At 42.0% G+C, this 15,732-nt stretch overlaps 1 pseudogene; it reads left to right on the forward strand.

Annotated features, from left to right (window-relative positions):
* Nucleotides 1-5,385: 5,385 nt before the first annotated feature.
* LOC102762899 lies at nucleotides 5,386-7,738 on the forward strand (annotated as a pseudogene).
* The last annotated feature ends 7,994 nt before the right edge of the window (nucleotides 7,739-15,732 follow it).

A 15,732-nucleotide genomic window follows, 5' to 3' on the forward strand; every position in this document is an offset into this window, starting at 1 on the left:
CAGGGAACCTTGGCTTCCTCCATCACTGGAGCAAGCAAGCCTCCTGCTCGCTTCATCTATGTGGCTGCCGGCCGCCATCTTTGTTGGGTTAATTTGCATATCGTGCTGATTAGCCAATGGAAGGCATAGCAAAGGTATGGTCAATTACCATGTTTGTCTATTATTAGATAGGATACATATATATATTCTAATGGCTAAGTAGTATTTCATTATATGGATGTAATGTGGACATTTAGGTTGTTTTGGAGCTTTTACTGTTACAACATTCTTATACATCCACCTTTTTCATGCACAAAGGGCACAACTGGAAGATAAATAGAATTGCTGGGTCAAAGGGTATGTGAATTTAAAATTTGTATCATTATTTTTAGTTGCACTTCAAAGAGGGTGTACCAATTTATATCCACAATCTACAAAAAAACAAACAAGCAAGCAAATAAAAAAACAACATGCTATAAAACTAAAAGTGCATATGGTTTTATTTTTCCTAAAAATCTGAACTATATGATACAGATAACAAATCCAATAAAAGAAACTACACAAAAATGTTGACAATAGCCCAGCCAGTGTGGCTCAGTGGTTGAGCTTTAACCCATGAACCAGGAGGTCAAGGTTCGATTCCTGGTCAGGGCACATGCCCAGGTTGCAGGCTTGATCCCCAGTAGGGGGTGTGCAGGAAACAGCTGATCAGTGATTCTCTGTCATCATTGATGTTTCTCTCTCTCCCTCTCCCTTCCTCTCTCTGAAATCAATAAAAAAATATATTTGTAAAAAATGTTAGTAGTAGATTTCTGAAGGTATTAGAATTTTAGGTGACATTTATTTCCTTCTCTACATTTTTGTGCATGTTCCAAATTTTCTATAGTAATCACACTATTATAATCAGAGAAAAAAATGTCTTTTAAAACTAAACAATATTGAGTGTATTATATACTTTAATGTATTTGTTTCTAGAAAATGAATAGTGTTGCAAACATCATTTTGAATTTTACCTCCAAGGCTATAAAATAAGTGCATTTAATTATAACTTACCATGAAGAGAAATGGCTTATTAAAATAGTAATATTAATATTTCAATAATGAAAGGACTATTCAAATAATTAGTTATTTTCACTTTTAACTTGAGGCTAAAGCACCGAATGGTCTTTTAAATAAATGGTCTTGAGCACATGTGCCATAAACAGCTATCTAGAACCAGGAAGAGAACATGAGACCAAAGTACATGATGCCTCCTACTAGAAAGAGTGAGGCCCACTCTAGAAAGGTATCCGCATGTGCCTCCCAGAAGCTGAGATCAAGATGGATTCTAAATCCTGAAAAGGGGATTTCCTTTCTGACAAAAGACTGGGAGAACCTGAGAATGGAGCAGTTCCCGTAAGTCATTCTTTTGTTCATTTAACAAATATATTTGCATGCCTATTCTATGTAAAGCACCATCTTGGGTGTTGGGGAGACAATGGTGAACAAGACAATGGTGAACAAGGGCATTCCCTGCCCTTGTAGAGATTTATATTCTAGCAGAGGATAAAAACATTAAACAGCTAATTATATAATAACTACTTACATACTAAACAACTAATTATGTAATGGCTAGTTATATAACTACTCTGATTGTTATAAGTGCTATAAAAAAGTACAGGATTCTATAAAGCCATGTAATGGGACACCTGATTGGTGTGAGGATTCTCAGAAAGGCAACTTCAAAGGAAAGGTGCTTTAGCTGAGACTTGAAGAGGATGGGTTGCTTGTAAGCGCTACTTGTGCTGATGTCTCTGATGGCAAGTTGGGATCCGGATTTACACCACCGATATTGGCAAATGCTAAATCATTGATTCTCCTCCATTTCAGCCCTTGAAAGCTCGGTGTTAAATATTTACCAACACACCACTGCTACTAATATATTTTGCCAAGGCAAGGACTCAGTTGCAGGGCTGCAGATGCTGTCTGCACCTGAGGGGAGAGGTTGGGTGAGAGCAGAAGTGGAGTTTAGTATGTCTCTCAGTTTAGTGAGGAATGTTTACTTTACCTCTGCAAGGCCCATCGCGATGGCCTTGTTCCCATGAGTGATCTTTGAAACTATAATCTGCCTTGCATAGTACTGTGTGGATGGTTCTCTATTTTATTTGATCATGTAGAGTTCCTACCATGAGCCCAAGTCTGTAGGTTAACTATCAGCCTTTGTTTTACTCTTGCCTCATCCCAGCTGTTCAAATCAACCATCCAGCTATCTGTAGATTGCCCACTATCCTTTGGGATTATAAAAGGCTGACAAGGAAGGTTAGTAGGGTGGCCTTTATCCCAGGAGTCAGTGGGATTGGTAACAGTCTTGGGCTGCTCCTTCTTAGCTTTTGTAGAGCAGTATCTTTTACTTCCACCCAGAAGGAAGGCCTTTCGCCTTCCAGACCTCCTTCTGGAAGGTCTATACATACACTTAGCCACTCTGTTCCCAGTCCCTCTTTTCTCAATCAGTGAGGCCAAAGTAGAAGACAGTCTTACACCTCAGCAGGCTACTGGTACCTACTTGGATGCTTCCCCTAGCCAGGTCCATTTTCTGGGGCTTGTCTCTTGTACTTTCCTGTCTGGTTTACAGATGTCTTTCTACAATGACCCTGGGCTGGATGATACTGCTACTGTCTCTACCCATGAAATGTCCTAAGTATCTTAGCAGAGGGTGGGACTATCCTTGAAACTCAGAGTTCAGGTTGGCTCTGAGCCTTCAGTGGACAAAGCCATAGGCTCCCCTTAAAAGTTCTAGTTACTGCCTCTTCACTTAGGGGATTTCCCAGGCTCTTTCTCTTATATTTTGTTTTAAATTGTCTGCTTTTGTTTTATTTTTCTCCTTTTGCCTGTTACCTTTAATATACATTCTCTCTCTCTCTCTCTCTCTCTCTCTCTCTCTCTCTCTCCATTGTTCCTTTGCATAGATTTAAATAATCCATCTAGCTGTTAACCCTTTTAAAATTTTTCTTAAGTTTATTTCAGTTAAACTGATGACATGCCGGGAAGGAAGATCTCAAATGCTCCTAACCTTTCTCCATTAGAAAGTTTTACTATGGAAAATTTCAAACATACAAATTTTAAAGGAATTATAAAATGCAGAGTATCTTCATGTACCCATGACCCAGCTTCAAAATTATTTTATATAGACCCCTACACACTTTCCCAACAGATCTGCTTTTATGTATTTTTTTAAAAATTTAATACACTTTTATTGATTTCCGAGAGGAAGAGAGAAGGTGAGAGAGAGATAGAAACATCAATGATGAGAGAGAATATTGATCGGCTGCCTCCTGCACACTCCCTACTGGTGATCAAGCCTGTAACCCAGGCATGTGCCCTTGACTGGAATCAAACCCAGGACCCTTCAGTCCGCAGGCCGATGCTCTATCCATTGAGCAAAACCAGTTAGGGCCCAACAGATCTGCTTTTAAACAGATCAGTTAAGTCTGAGACTAAACTTTTACACTAGCTTGAAGACAAGAAATAATATGTACAATCATCTCTCCATCACTTTACCCTTCGTTTACCATTCTCTAGGGAACAGCCCCTCTCTCCACTTGGTAGTCCATGTCGACTCCTCTCCTTAATCCTCCACTATCCAGTTGATCAAGTCCAGCTGGTCCTGCCTCTTATACACTAGTCCTCTCTATTCCCCCTGTCACTGTTTTGGTTCATGCCTCAGCATCGCTTTCCTGAACTTGCCTTCCTGCACTCCTGGAGACTGAAACTTGAGATTTGGGACATTTCTGAGACAACCAGCATCAGGGATTTAGTGTGCTCATAAGTTATTTGTTACTTTGAAAAATTACTCCAAAACTTAGTGGCTTCAAACAGCATATGTATATCATCTTATAGTTTCTGGGGTCAAAAATCTGGGCACAGATGAGTTGGGTTCTCTGTTTCACAGTGTCTCAAAAGGCTGCAATCATGGTGTTAGTTCAGAGTCTGTGATTTCATTTGAAGGTTCAGCTGAAGAAGAATCAGCCTCCAAGCTCACACTCGGATTGTTAGCAACAGTCAGTCACTCATGGGCTGTTGGACTATGGGCTTCAGTTCCTTGCTGACTATTAGCTGCTTTCAGGAAGCCCCTTTGTCACATGGGGGCTTACTTCATCAAAATGTTCAAGCCTGGAGGTAATAGAGTCTGATAGCAAGACAGAAATTAGATTTAAAATTTAATCATGGAAATGGCATCCTATCTGCTTTATGTCCCTGACCATAGCCCTGCTCTGATTAGGTTTATCATGGTCTTCTTCCTGCCATAGAATCAACTCACTAGGTCCAGCCCAAATGTATAGGAAGGAATTATGCAAGGGTATAAATAGCAGTGTTTGGGGATCATTGGGGGCCATCTTAGAAGCTGGCCTATCACAGTAGGACAGGAGGGAGGTTTTCAACCAAAGAGTAGAATTAACAAGAAAGCTGAGGCATGGGGAGAGCTTGTATGGTCCACGTGACATGTCTAGATGGACATGAGGCCCAAAGTCCAGTATGCAGAAACTAAGACTGGTGAACAAGAGCAAGGAGCAGCCAGTTCTGCAGTAAAATACAGCACAAAATGTAATTATGTTTGCTATACGTTTTCTTGCTGGAAGAAATATTGACTGTCAATTATATTTATATTGCATTTTCACAGGGACATGGAGTTTACATGTCACCAAAACACAGAAGCATTTCTCAACTTTTTTTTAATCTCACTGACCATTGCTTTTGTTTCCTCAAGGGCCTCACTTTCTTTGGCCACCTCTGAGATATGGATGTTGCCTAAGGTTAAGAATTGTGCTCTGTTTTTGTTTTTTAATTCTTTATTGTTTAAAGTATTACATGTAGTATTACATATGTCTCCTTTTTCCCCCTTTGACCTCTCCCCAGCCACCTCCACCCCCTAGTACAGGTCCTCACCCCCTAGTGTCTATGTCCATTGGTTATGCTTATATGCATGCATACAAGTCCTTTGGTTGATCTCTTATGCCCCACCCCCCCGCCATCTTCCCACTGATGTTTGACAGTCTGTTCAATGCTTCTCTGTCTCTGTATCTATTTTTGTTCATCAGTTTATATTGTTCACTATATTCCACAAATGAATTGTGTTCTGTTTTATTCCCTCTTATTTCTCTCTCTCTTTCTCATGGTTCCTTCACTCTCACACCATTAACAACACGGGTGTGGGGGGGGGGGGGGGGAGGTCCAGATCTACCTCATTAGTTCTCACTTCTCTAACTGCCTTTTAAAAATATCCAGCTGTTTCTTGGAACATTGCCACCAAGATGTAACATCTTAATCCTCAACTTAATGGTCTCGAGCCAGAATCATCATCTCTCCCTTAAAACCAATCCTTCAAATAGAAACACAAAGGAAATCATTAACCACAGTTACTGATTAACTATGCGGTGAGGGATTAGGGCTTCAGAGTGGGGGAAATTCTTACTTTTCATGTGAAACCTGTCTTTTCACAAGGGGTGTGTTTAATATAAAAATAAAATAAATAAAAAGGAGATTATATTTAAAACCCAGCCAGCTCCTCCTCATGACTTTCTGGTCATGAAACCCCATCCTCCCTGATTCAGGGTCGATTCAAATGTCTGTAGCGAAGGCTGATCAGAAGAACGTAAGAAGACCATGATAAACCCAATCAGAACAGGGTTATGGTCAGGAACATAAAGCAGAAATTTGTTTGTTTTAAAAAATGTCTTATTGATTTCAGAGAGGAAGGGAAGGGAGAGAGATAAACATCAATGATGAGAGAATCATGGATCAGCTGCCTCCTGCATGCCTCATACTGGAGATTAAGGCCCCAACCTGGGCATGTGCCCTGACCAGGAATCTAACTGTGGCCTCCTGGTTCATAGGTTGATGCTCAACCACTGAGCGACACCGGCTGGGCAAAGCAAAAATTCTTAAAGTAACTATTGATAATGGTGGGTACCTATCATTTTACATTTGTCAAAGTTCATAGAACCCTAATATAAATTATGGACTTTGGATAATGATGTGTCAATGTAGGTTCATCAACTGTGACAAATGAACTATTCTGGTGTGGGATTTTGATATGGGAGTGTGTGTGGTGGGCAAGGAATATATGAGAAATCTCTACCTTCTGCTCAGTTTTGCGGTGCATCTAAACCTGCTCAAAAATTGTCTATTTTAAAAGTCGAAAAAATATGGAAACAATTTATACTTCAAATTAGAGAGAATGAAACAGGAAGCAGATCTGAGTTTAGTGTGCAGGAAGTTTATTGGGGAGTGCCCTTAGGGTCAATTCCTGCTCAAGTAAGGGGAAGGAAGCAAAAGTTGACACAAGGAGGAATCAAACTTTGATGCAGCGTTGGCCTCTCAAAGGGAATTTCAGAGTGAGAATGGCCCTTCAGAGTTTTCCACACTGAGTTGAGGTGTCCAGGCCTTTATTTTCTGCATCATTATTTGTTGGATATGGCCAGCCCTGAAAGACTGACCTTGGGAGAGGTTAATCTCTATAGATGAAATGACCCCTGAAGGGGCGGATGGCTGGAAGCTGTTAATAGCACTCCTCACAGCTGATGCAGCAATCCTTCATTGAAGGGGACCTGAGTGGCATATCACCTGTCCATGACATTCACAAGGGAGAAACTCACAGAGCTGTATGGTCGAGCTGTCTTTATGGAAGGAAGTAGTCTTGGACATTGTATTTTAAAGGGTAAAAATAGGCGTTCCGGTCCGGGAGGCCCCTGCCGCAGCCCCTGGGCGGCCGCGGTGGTGGTCGCGGTGATGCCTGCGGTGCTGGGTGGCTGGCCACCGTGGGTGGAGCGGGCCCGGGTCCCGAATCTCGAATCTCGGCGCCTCCTCGAAGCATTTTGAGAAGCTGCACGAGATCTTCCGCGGCCTCGGTGAAAACCTATGGGGGTGCCGGAGCGACTCCTGGGGACCGGGGGAAGGGTGGGGAAGGGAGGACAGAAGAAATGAAGAAACTGATCAGAGATTTTGATGAAATGCAACAAGAAGCCAATGGGCAGAGACGGAAGAGGAACTACGTTATGCACTCCTGTCTTTTTGTAATCCTATGATGTCTAAGCTTTGAAACTACCGGAAGGACCTTGCCAAACTCCACCGGGAAGTGAGAAGCGCGCCTTTGACAGCCACACCGGGGGCCGAGGAAACATGAAATATGGCACATGCACTGTAGAGAATGAGCATGTGAATCAGCTGCAGCCTCAGAGGGTATTGCTTTTGCAAGGCACTGACAGCCTGAACCGGGCCGCCCAGCGTATTGAGCGTTCTCATCGGATTGCCACAGAAACTGACCAGATTGGCTCGGAAATTGTACAAGAGCTGGGGCAGCAACGTGACCAGTTGGAACGTACCAAGAATAGACTGGTAAACACAAATGAAAACTTGAGCAAAAGTCGAAAGATTCTCCGGTCAATGTCCAGAAAAGTGACAACCAGCAAGCTGCTACTTTGCGTTGTCATCTTCCTGGAGATAGCCATCCTGGGAGGCCTGGTTTATTACAAATTCATTCACAAGCATTGAACTTCCTGCACGGAAGGGTTTGTGGACCAGAACTTTGACCCTGAGAATGAAGAGTGTTACAGATGTGGAATAAGTGTATTGCTGCTGTGAGCTAACAGTTCAAGGATGCACTGTGTAGCCAGACTGTGGGACGAGGGAGGGAAGATGGAAAACCAGTTAATGTGAAGAAACAGCAACAAGACCAGTGTGATATACCAAGGTAATAAATGCTGTTTATGACTTCTTTAATTTTTTTTAAAGGGTAAAAATACAGTTAGAGACTCCTAATTTCAAATTTTAAAAGTTCTATTCTAATTTCTGAGGCATCACTAAGTAGTCTTTCCAAAATATTGCCAATACTTGGAGGAGGATATATCTCAGAAATAACATTCTCCAACATTGAGTTATGGAGAAGAGAAAGGGAAGCCACTTCAAGGTAGCCAGATGGCCAACAGCTTGAAACTTCATAGTCTCTTCAAATTTACAGTTTGTATGTTTTTTTAATTGGCGTTTTCTCTTTGCACTCTTGATTCTGGAACTATTCTTGTTTACTTCCATAAATTCATTGGTGGTTAATTCTTCAGTCTTCTTGACAGCAAAAAAGGAGCAGTGAAGCATATGTTTCATAATCCTTAATAGGATCTTCTTCCAGCCCTCAGCCTGCTGGCTCCTTGAAATGCAATAAATACAGAGCCAACACAGGCCGTGAGTGAGAGCAGCCCAGCCTGCATTCACAGAGTGCAGCTACAGCCTCTAGAAAGGGCCTTTCTCAACTTCCATGTAGCCCAGAGGCAGAACAGATAGGTCAGCACAGAAACTGGCCCTAATTCTGATTTGAATGGAACACTCAATCGCTCTGAGACTCCAGCAAGAAGTGGGAGAGGGCACAGACCTTGCCTTCCAAAGCTGTTGGGAGTCTAGAGGGGATCTTAGACTCCATAAACTGGATACACTGGATAGACACCAGGCAGTTTCTGTTTGTATTTCTCTTACAGGCTGACCTTCTAAAATAAATACTCTTTCCTTGGCAAAAGAATGTTAGTCCTTTCCAAGAGCTGGGACAGCCTAGTGCCCAGAACATGCCCTCAATTTCAGTCATGAATTTTAGATTCTAATCCCCAATCTTTTGCCACTTTGATCTCACTTAATCACTCCTCTGAAATAAGAGAATTGGACTCCATGACTACTTAGTCCCTTCCAGCTGGGTTAGCTGATATTTGCTAAAAGGAACTGGACATATTGCCGTGGAGTACACACTGATATACAGAGGAAAGAACACCAACTAGGATTTAACAGACACAAATCCTAACTCATTCTTCCATTAACCAGCTGGGTGACCCTGGGTATGTCATTCAAACTCTCATCTCCGATAAAGAATGGAGATAATATTTTATAACACATACTTCAGGACACTATAAGGCAGCGGTTCTCAACCTGTGGGTCACCACCCCTTTGGCGGTCGAACGACCCTTTCACAGGGGTCGCCTAAGACCATCCTGCATATCAGATATTTACATTACAATTCATAACAGTGGCAACATTATAGTTATGAAGTAGCAACGAAAATAATTTTATGATTGGGTCACAACATGAGGAACTGTATTTAAAGGGCCAGAAGGTTGAGAACCACTGCTATAAGGGTTAATTGAAATAATTTATGTAAATTACCTGTCAGTGTTTTATGATCTTCTTAACTATCTCTTGGTCTGGCTATGGCAGAAAGAAGTTAGTTGGCACTGCTTTGCTGTTAGGCTCCAAAATTCAGCACCTGTTGTAGGTAAGCTTCATCAGCCTTGCTAGGGTTGAGCCATGAACTTGAAGAACTATGTTTTTAGAGTGGACACTGAAGATAACCAAAGTTCATGTGTCCAATGGAACCTCAAGACAGCTTGGATATTATGAAGCCTGATAGACAAAGCTGGGCCCACCACACAGGCTCCCCTGTGAGTTGAGAGGAAGGCCAAGGAAATTTCAGTAAGTATAGGAAGGGTGCAATAGCTTTGCTAGGCTGAAATAGTCCAGGAATTATCAGTGTACATATCAGTGAGCTATAGTCACAATAATTCTGTGTAGCAAATCATCCCACGCTCACTTGTTCTTGCTGTGTGTCTTGGAGTTAGCTGATCTAGATGGGATTTGGTTGGCTGGCTTTAGGTCAAGCAGTGGGTTCACCTGTGCTTGGTTCCTGCTTAGGAGTAGGGCTCAGCCCTGGCCACGTGGCTCAGCTGGTTGGAGTGTAGTCCCCTACCAAAATGTTGAGAGTTTTTTTCCTGGTCAGGGCACATACCTAGGTTTCCAGTTCAATCCCAGTTGGGGGTGGGGTGTGTATGTTGGAGGGATATATGTTGCAGGGGAGGGGCAATGGGGGGAGCAACAAATCTCTCTTACATTGATGTTTTTCTCTATCTCTTCCTTCCTCTCTCTGAATAATAAAAACATATGCTGGGGTGTGGATTAAAAAAAAAAAAGTAGAGCTCAGATAAGTTCCATATGTGTTCATTCTAGGGCTTAGGTGGATGAGGCAAACCCAACTGCACAAGCAGTCTTCAATGTTTCAAATGTATAATGTCTTCTAACACCCTTTTGACCAAAGCAAGCCATGAGGCTTTGCACACAGGAGAAATACATTCTGCCTCTAATGAGAGGAACTGTAAAGTCATATGGCAAAGGGTATGCATGAAGGCAAAGGTGAGGAATTGGTGTCAGCCCAGCCAGCATGGCTCAGTGGTTGAGCATTGACCTATGAACTAGGAGATCACTGTTAGGCTGCCCCCTGCACACACCCCACCGGGGATTGAGCCCGCAACCCAGGCATGTGCCCTTGACCGGAATCGAACCCGGGACCCCCCAGTCCACAGGCCGATGCTCTATCCACCGAGCCAAGCCAGCCAGGGCCTCTCTGAAATTTAAAAAAAGAAAAAGAATTGGTGTCAATAAATCAATCTACCATATTGTATAAATGTAATACACATCTGTTTAATGGGCCACATAAATGTGATAGGCAATTTGTCTCTGTTTCAGACAAGACTGATAATAAGACAGAAGGCCATTTGAGTTAGCTTATGTGAGAGTACATTATTGTAAGAGGTCAATGTACAATGACTTAATCATCAGGGGACAGGAAATGTTCTGATTGAAACTAAAACGTCAGGATGTGAAACTACCTCTCCAATTCCCATAAAGTTGGTTTCTACTTCTTTTGTATTTGCTTTATTAACCTGTTTCTTTGTGAGGACCCGTTTCTTCTGTCTTCCCAAGGTACCTCTTCTTCCATTGTTTTAGTTTCCTACTGGCTGTGGTGTTGCCTTATCCCTGTGATTCAGGCCCACAGTCTATGGCTTTTTTGTGTGTGTTTGTTTGTTTGTTTTTTGTTAATCCTCACCCAAGGATATTTTCCCATTGATTTTTAGAGAGTGGAAGGGAAAGGGAGACACAGAGAGAAACATCGATGTGAGAGAGACACATTGATGAGTTGTCTCCTGCATGCACCCTGACCAGGGCCAGGGAACCTGCAACCAATTTATGTGATCGAACCTGACTGAGATTGAACCTGAGGACCCTTCAGACCGAGGGCCGATGTTCTATCTACTGAGTAAAACCAGCCAGGGCAAGTCTATGGCTTCTTAATTAAAATGTCCATCAGAGATCATCACTAGGCTCCTCATCTTAAATTATCCAGAGAATTTGGTTGCCTTTGGATTGGTTTCCATTGGTCCTCATAACACGTGGCCAGGGGAAGTGGGATCACCGGGTGAGCAGGAGTTACGCAAGACTCAGAATCTCCAAGAAGGGATTGTTCAATTGGAGGCAAGAATGAACATGTCCAATTCATAGTCCCAGGAAATCTAGAAAAACGGGGAATGTGCTACCAGGAAATATTTTACGTTACTTCTTCTTTAGTTTTGGCTCCTATTTCACTGACCTCTCCTTTTTGGCTCTCTTTTTAATATTTGTGCCCCTGGGACTCATCAACTTTCATGCTCTGCCTAATTGGGTATCACCAGTAGCAATGCCATATGCCTGTTTGTACAGCTGGTTGTGAGGTTCAGATAATGTCATCAGGATTCTGTCTCTTTACATTTCTCTATATTGTACCTGTTTAATTTCAGCTGACTCTTTGTGGGCTTAAGCAGCTTCAGGTATGCATCCTAGTAATTTCACAAGGAGCAAAAGGATAGATTCTTTTACCAGGGGTTCCAACGTAAGTTTTAGAATTGAACCTCACAGTCTCAGATTATCTGGTTGTGACACATGCAATAATGGATGCATTTGATACTCCACCCAGATTCCTTGTATCAGCTGGTGCCTCCCTTCCCTTCCTTACCCCAGTTCCCACCACCCACATCTGTTTTGAGGTTGTGGCTAAGCAGCTTAAACCTGTGATCTTGACTTATGAGAGTTTCTCTTGGCCTCCTAGCCCAGGGAAGCCTGGGAGATTACACTGCTTCTATCTCTAGACCAATGACTGACAGATGAGGAGTTATAAAAGGGCAGTCCCCTTGCCTCAAGGCAGAAACAACTCAGTAGTGCAATTTGAGTTCCACAGACAAGCTTCCCCTTTCATATCCAAAATCAGGTCAAATCTGGACTTCACACGACATTAGCTCTCTGCTTGGCCCCTTCCTCTTCTCTATTTTGCTTACCTCAGCCCTTATATGTTTTTTCCCAAGAGTACTCACCATCTTTCCTACATCTGAATTCTTGCCTCAGGCTCTGCTTCTAGGAAACCCCATCTAAGACACATGTACACTTCTGAACTAGTTTCTGAATGAGTGGTTAAAGGAAAGATTATGTTAAGGGATAATCCAGATCACATGCCTGAATTCCTGAATGTGTTTCATCAAGGACTTTTATTTATTTACTGCTATAGCCCCTGTGTCCAGAATAGCACAGAGAATACTTAAATCAATTAAGAAAACAATGGACTGTCTGTGTATATTTATAATTTCTCAGTGAAATTGGGGGGAGAAGGGTGACAGTTAACAGAAGAAAGGAGACTGAGTATAAGAATGTGAAATGATAACTATGCGCACTGCAGAGGCAAACAAACAAGTAGAATTGGATTAAAAACCAAAATGTCTTTCATCCTGCCAAAGGCCAAGTTCCTCTCAATGACCAGATGTGCCAAGCATTTGCGATCTGAAGCAGTGCTTTCACTGTAGGGTTTTAAAAAATATTCTAGGGGGAAAAAATTCTAGGAAATGTGTTTGTTGTTTATTTGCCTCTGGTTAGTAATGGAATTACTTCAAAGAAATAATAAGAATCTACTTTTCTATGTAATATAGACATTTCAGATAGAACAGTAACTATAATCCTGGAAATAAATTCCTTGCTGAGTCATTCACCCTTGCTCAAGACAAGCTTTCACTTTGCATTGAATGTTAATGTGACGTTTCTGCATTGCCCCCCATCCCTTCTCCCAAGTCAGCTAGTCAGTGATTCCTCTGTGGCTGGAGTGATACTGTCCTCCCAGAAGGGTCAGGCAAATTCTGCTCAGACACTTCCAGGGATCCCCACACGCCTTTTCACTTCCAAGGACCCATTCATGAACTTTTCCCCAAAGGCCCATGAGTGAAAGACCTCATTGTAATACCAACTATGCATCAGGAAGAAAGATCCATTTGTTTTTTCGAAATGTATTAACTGTACCAAGCATGCTGGTACAATTCCAGCCCAAACTAAAGCAACCTTGAGTTAGTCTATTTCACTTGCCATGAAGAGTGGGATTTCCATTGAACTTTTGAAATAATGAAAATATTGGGAGTCACTGAAAAATCTTATTCCAGGGAGATACATATTTAAAAGATCATTTTGGGTTGTATGGGGAGCAAGTGTCAAGTCAGGGAGTGCCACCAGAAGGTTGTTTTGGTAATCAAAGGGAGATCTGTTCATTAAAAAGGCATCAAAAATGCCCTTTGAAGTAAAATTGACCAGCTCCAAGTGTTGGCTTCAACTGTGCTAAGGAAAAATCTACACTGTGGAGATGAAAACTAACAAGGCTTTACAAGCTACTGTACTGAGCATCTCCCCTGAATAATCTCTGTAGCTGTCACCAGGTGGCAGGTGTTGGAAACCTGGGCCATGGTGTTGTTACAAAAGAGACAAGGGGCTCAAAATTGAGTCACTTGTGCTAAACCTATGTCACCAAACTGAGCGTTCACACCTAAACTAATTTTAGTTTCAGCCTTTCTATGAATATAACCTTTAACCAGGCAACCTGGAATTACCTGGCTAGCACTAGTGAGGTAATCCCTGATAAAACCTCTTCCATCCCCCATAAGTAGGGTACCTAAACCTGAAAACAATCTACTCTTTTCTCCTTTCTGCCTATAAAAGCCTTCTATTTTTTATAGCTCCTTGATGCTCCTTTCTATTTACTATGTAGGATGCTACCAATTCATGACTCATTCAATAAAACCAATAAGATCTTTAAAATTTACTCAGTAGAATTTTGTTTTTAAATAGTATTTTGTTTTTAAATAGTAACCTTTGTGGTTAGGCCTTTGTAACCAAGGGCAAGTGAGAGAGGTGCAGTCCACATGATTTGGTCCATAAATGCAAAATTTATGATCGATATAAATTAGCCAACTACCCACTACTAGCAGGGCTGAATTATGACTTTCATGGGCCCTGGGCACTTTTAAATTTGTGGGTCCCTTCATTTTTAAAAATTGTGTTAAAATATATATGACAAAATTTACCATTTTAGCCATTTTAAGTGTACAGTTCAGTGGCATTAAGTACATTAGAATCATTTTAATATATTATTTTTACCTATTTATTTTTATTCTGATTTTTTAAAAAATTAAAATATTTTCATGGGTCTTTAGAAGTATCATGGATCCTAGACACTGTTTGCTGTGTCTAATGAATAAGTTGTCCTTGACTATTAGATGGCAAAAAAGAGAAAGAAAGAGCAAAATTGAAATGTACTCAAACTCACTTTATAGTTCACATACACAAAATGACATTCAAACTTGCTTTTCCTTTCTGTAAGGATATACTAATTCCAGGAAGTAGTGTATCTGAGTAAATGAAACATAGGACTCAGGCATACTGACATCAAGCCCTATTTTTGCCCTTCAATGTATCACAGCCAGCAAAGGTGGGGGCTCAGACAGGCCCAGCAAGGAGCCCCAGGGGAACAGTGGCAGCAGACTCAAGAACAGCACCAGCTCCAGGCCAGGAATCGGGCAGAGATTCCAGATCAAGCCCAGGACAGATCCCAGGGTTTCAGTTGGGGAGAATCCAGAGTCCAGTAGAGGACATATGTCTCAGTCACAGCTGCAAACTAGAGCATGGAAATATATAAAGAAACAGAAAACTGAGGGGAGAAGAGCCAATGCCAGCCAGGCCTGCTGAGTGCTGCTTTTCAAGGGCCTGACTTCTGCCCTCGGGCACTTCTCTTCTCAAGCCTCACTTTCCCCATCTATGCAATAGGGATTGAACTAATGATCTCTAAGGTCCAATGAATCATTTGTATGTCTCCAGCTTCCTAATAGCTCCACCGTTTTTTTCTGCTCTAGCTCTAGACCAGGGTTCTTCAAACTACGGCCTGCAGGCCACATGCAAATACAAATATTGTATTTGTTCCCGTTTTGTTTTTTATTTCAAAATAAGATATGTGCAGTGTGCATAGGAATTTGTTCATAGTTGTGTTTTTTTTTTAAACTATAGTCCAGCCCTCCAACGGTCTGATGGACAGTGAACTAATCCCCTGTTTAAAAAGTTTGAGGACCCCTGCTCTAGACTGATAAAATTCAGAGATTAATATCCAAGTTTCAGAGTAGAAGTTGCAAATGGTAGCTGCTGGGCCAAATCTGACTCATAATGAGCTTTGTTTGACCTGTTCAATGTTTTTATACTTTGAATTATTTGACAACACCCCAAAATCAGGAGATGGCTCATAAAACTCTGAACTTCTGTCTTTTCTTGAAAAGATGGCAGCTCTCCCTTCTTTGGCCCCATGTTTCCATATGGTCTTGGCTGGAACTAAGTAGGGGCTGTCCCTGTTATTATTTAACTAGAGGCCTGGTGCACAAAAATTTGTGCACTCGGGGGAGGGGAGGTCCCTCAGCCCGGCCTGTGCCCTCTCACAGTCTGGAACCCCTCAGGGGATGACCACCTGCTGGCTTAGGCCCGCTCCCTGGGGGATTGGGCCTAACATGGCATTCAGACATCCCTCTGGCAGCCCAGGAGCCCTCAGGGGATGTCCACTTGCCAGCGGGGACCAGAACTAAGCCTCCG

Source organism: Myotis davidii, unplaced genomic scaffold, assembly GCF_000327345.1.
Source record: "Myotis davidii unplaced genomic scaffold, ASM32734v1 scaffold415, whole genome shotgun sequence".
Taxonomy (NCBI): domain Eukaryota; kingdom Metazoa; phylum Chordata; class Mammalia; order Chiroptera; family Vespertilionidae; genus Myotis; species Myotis davidii.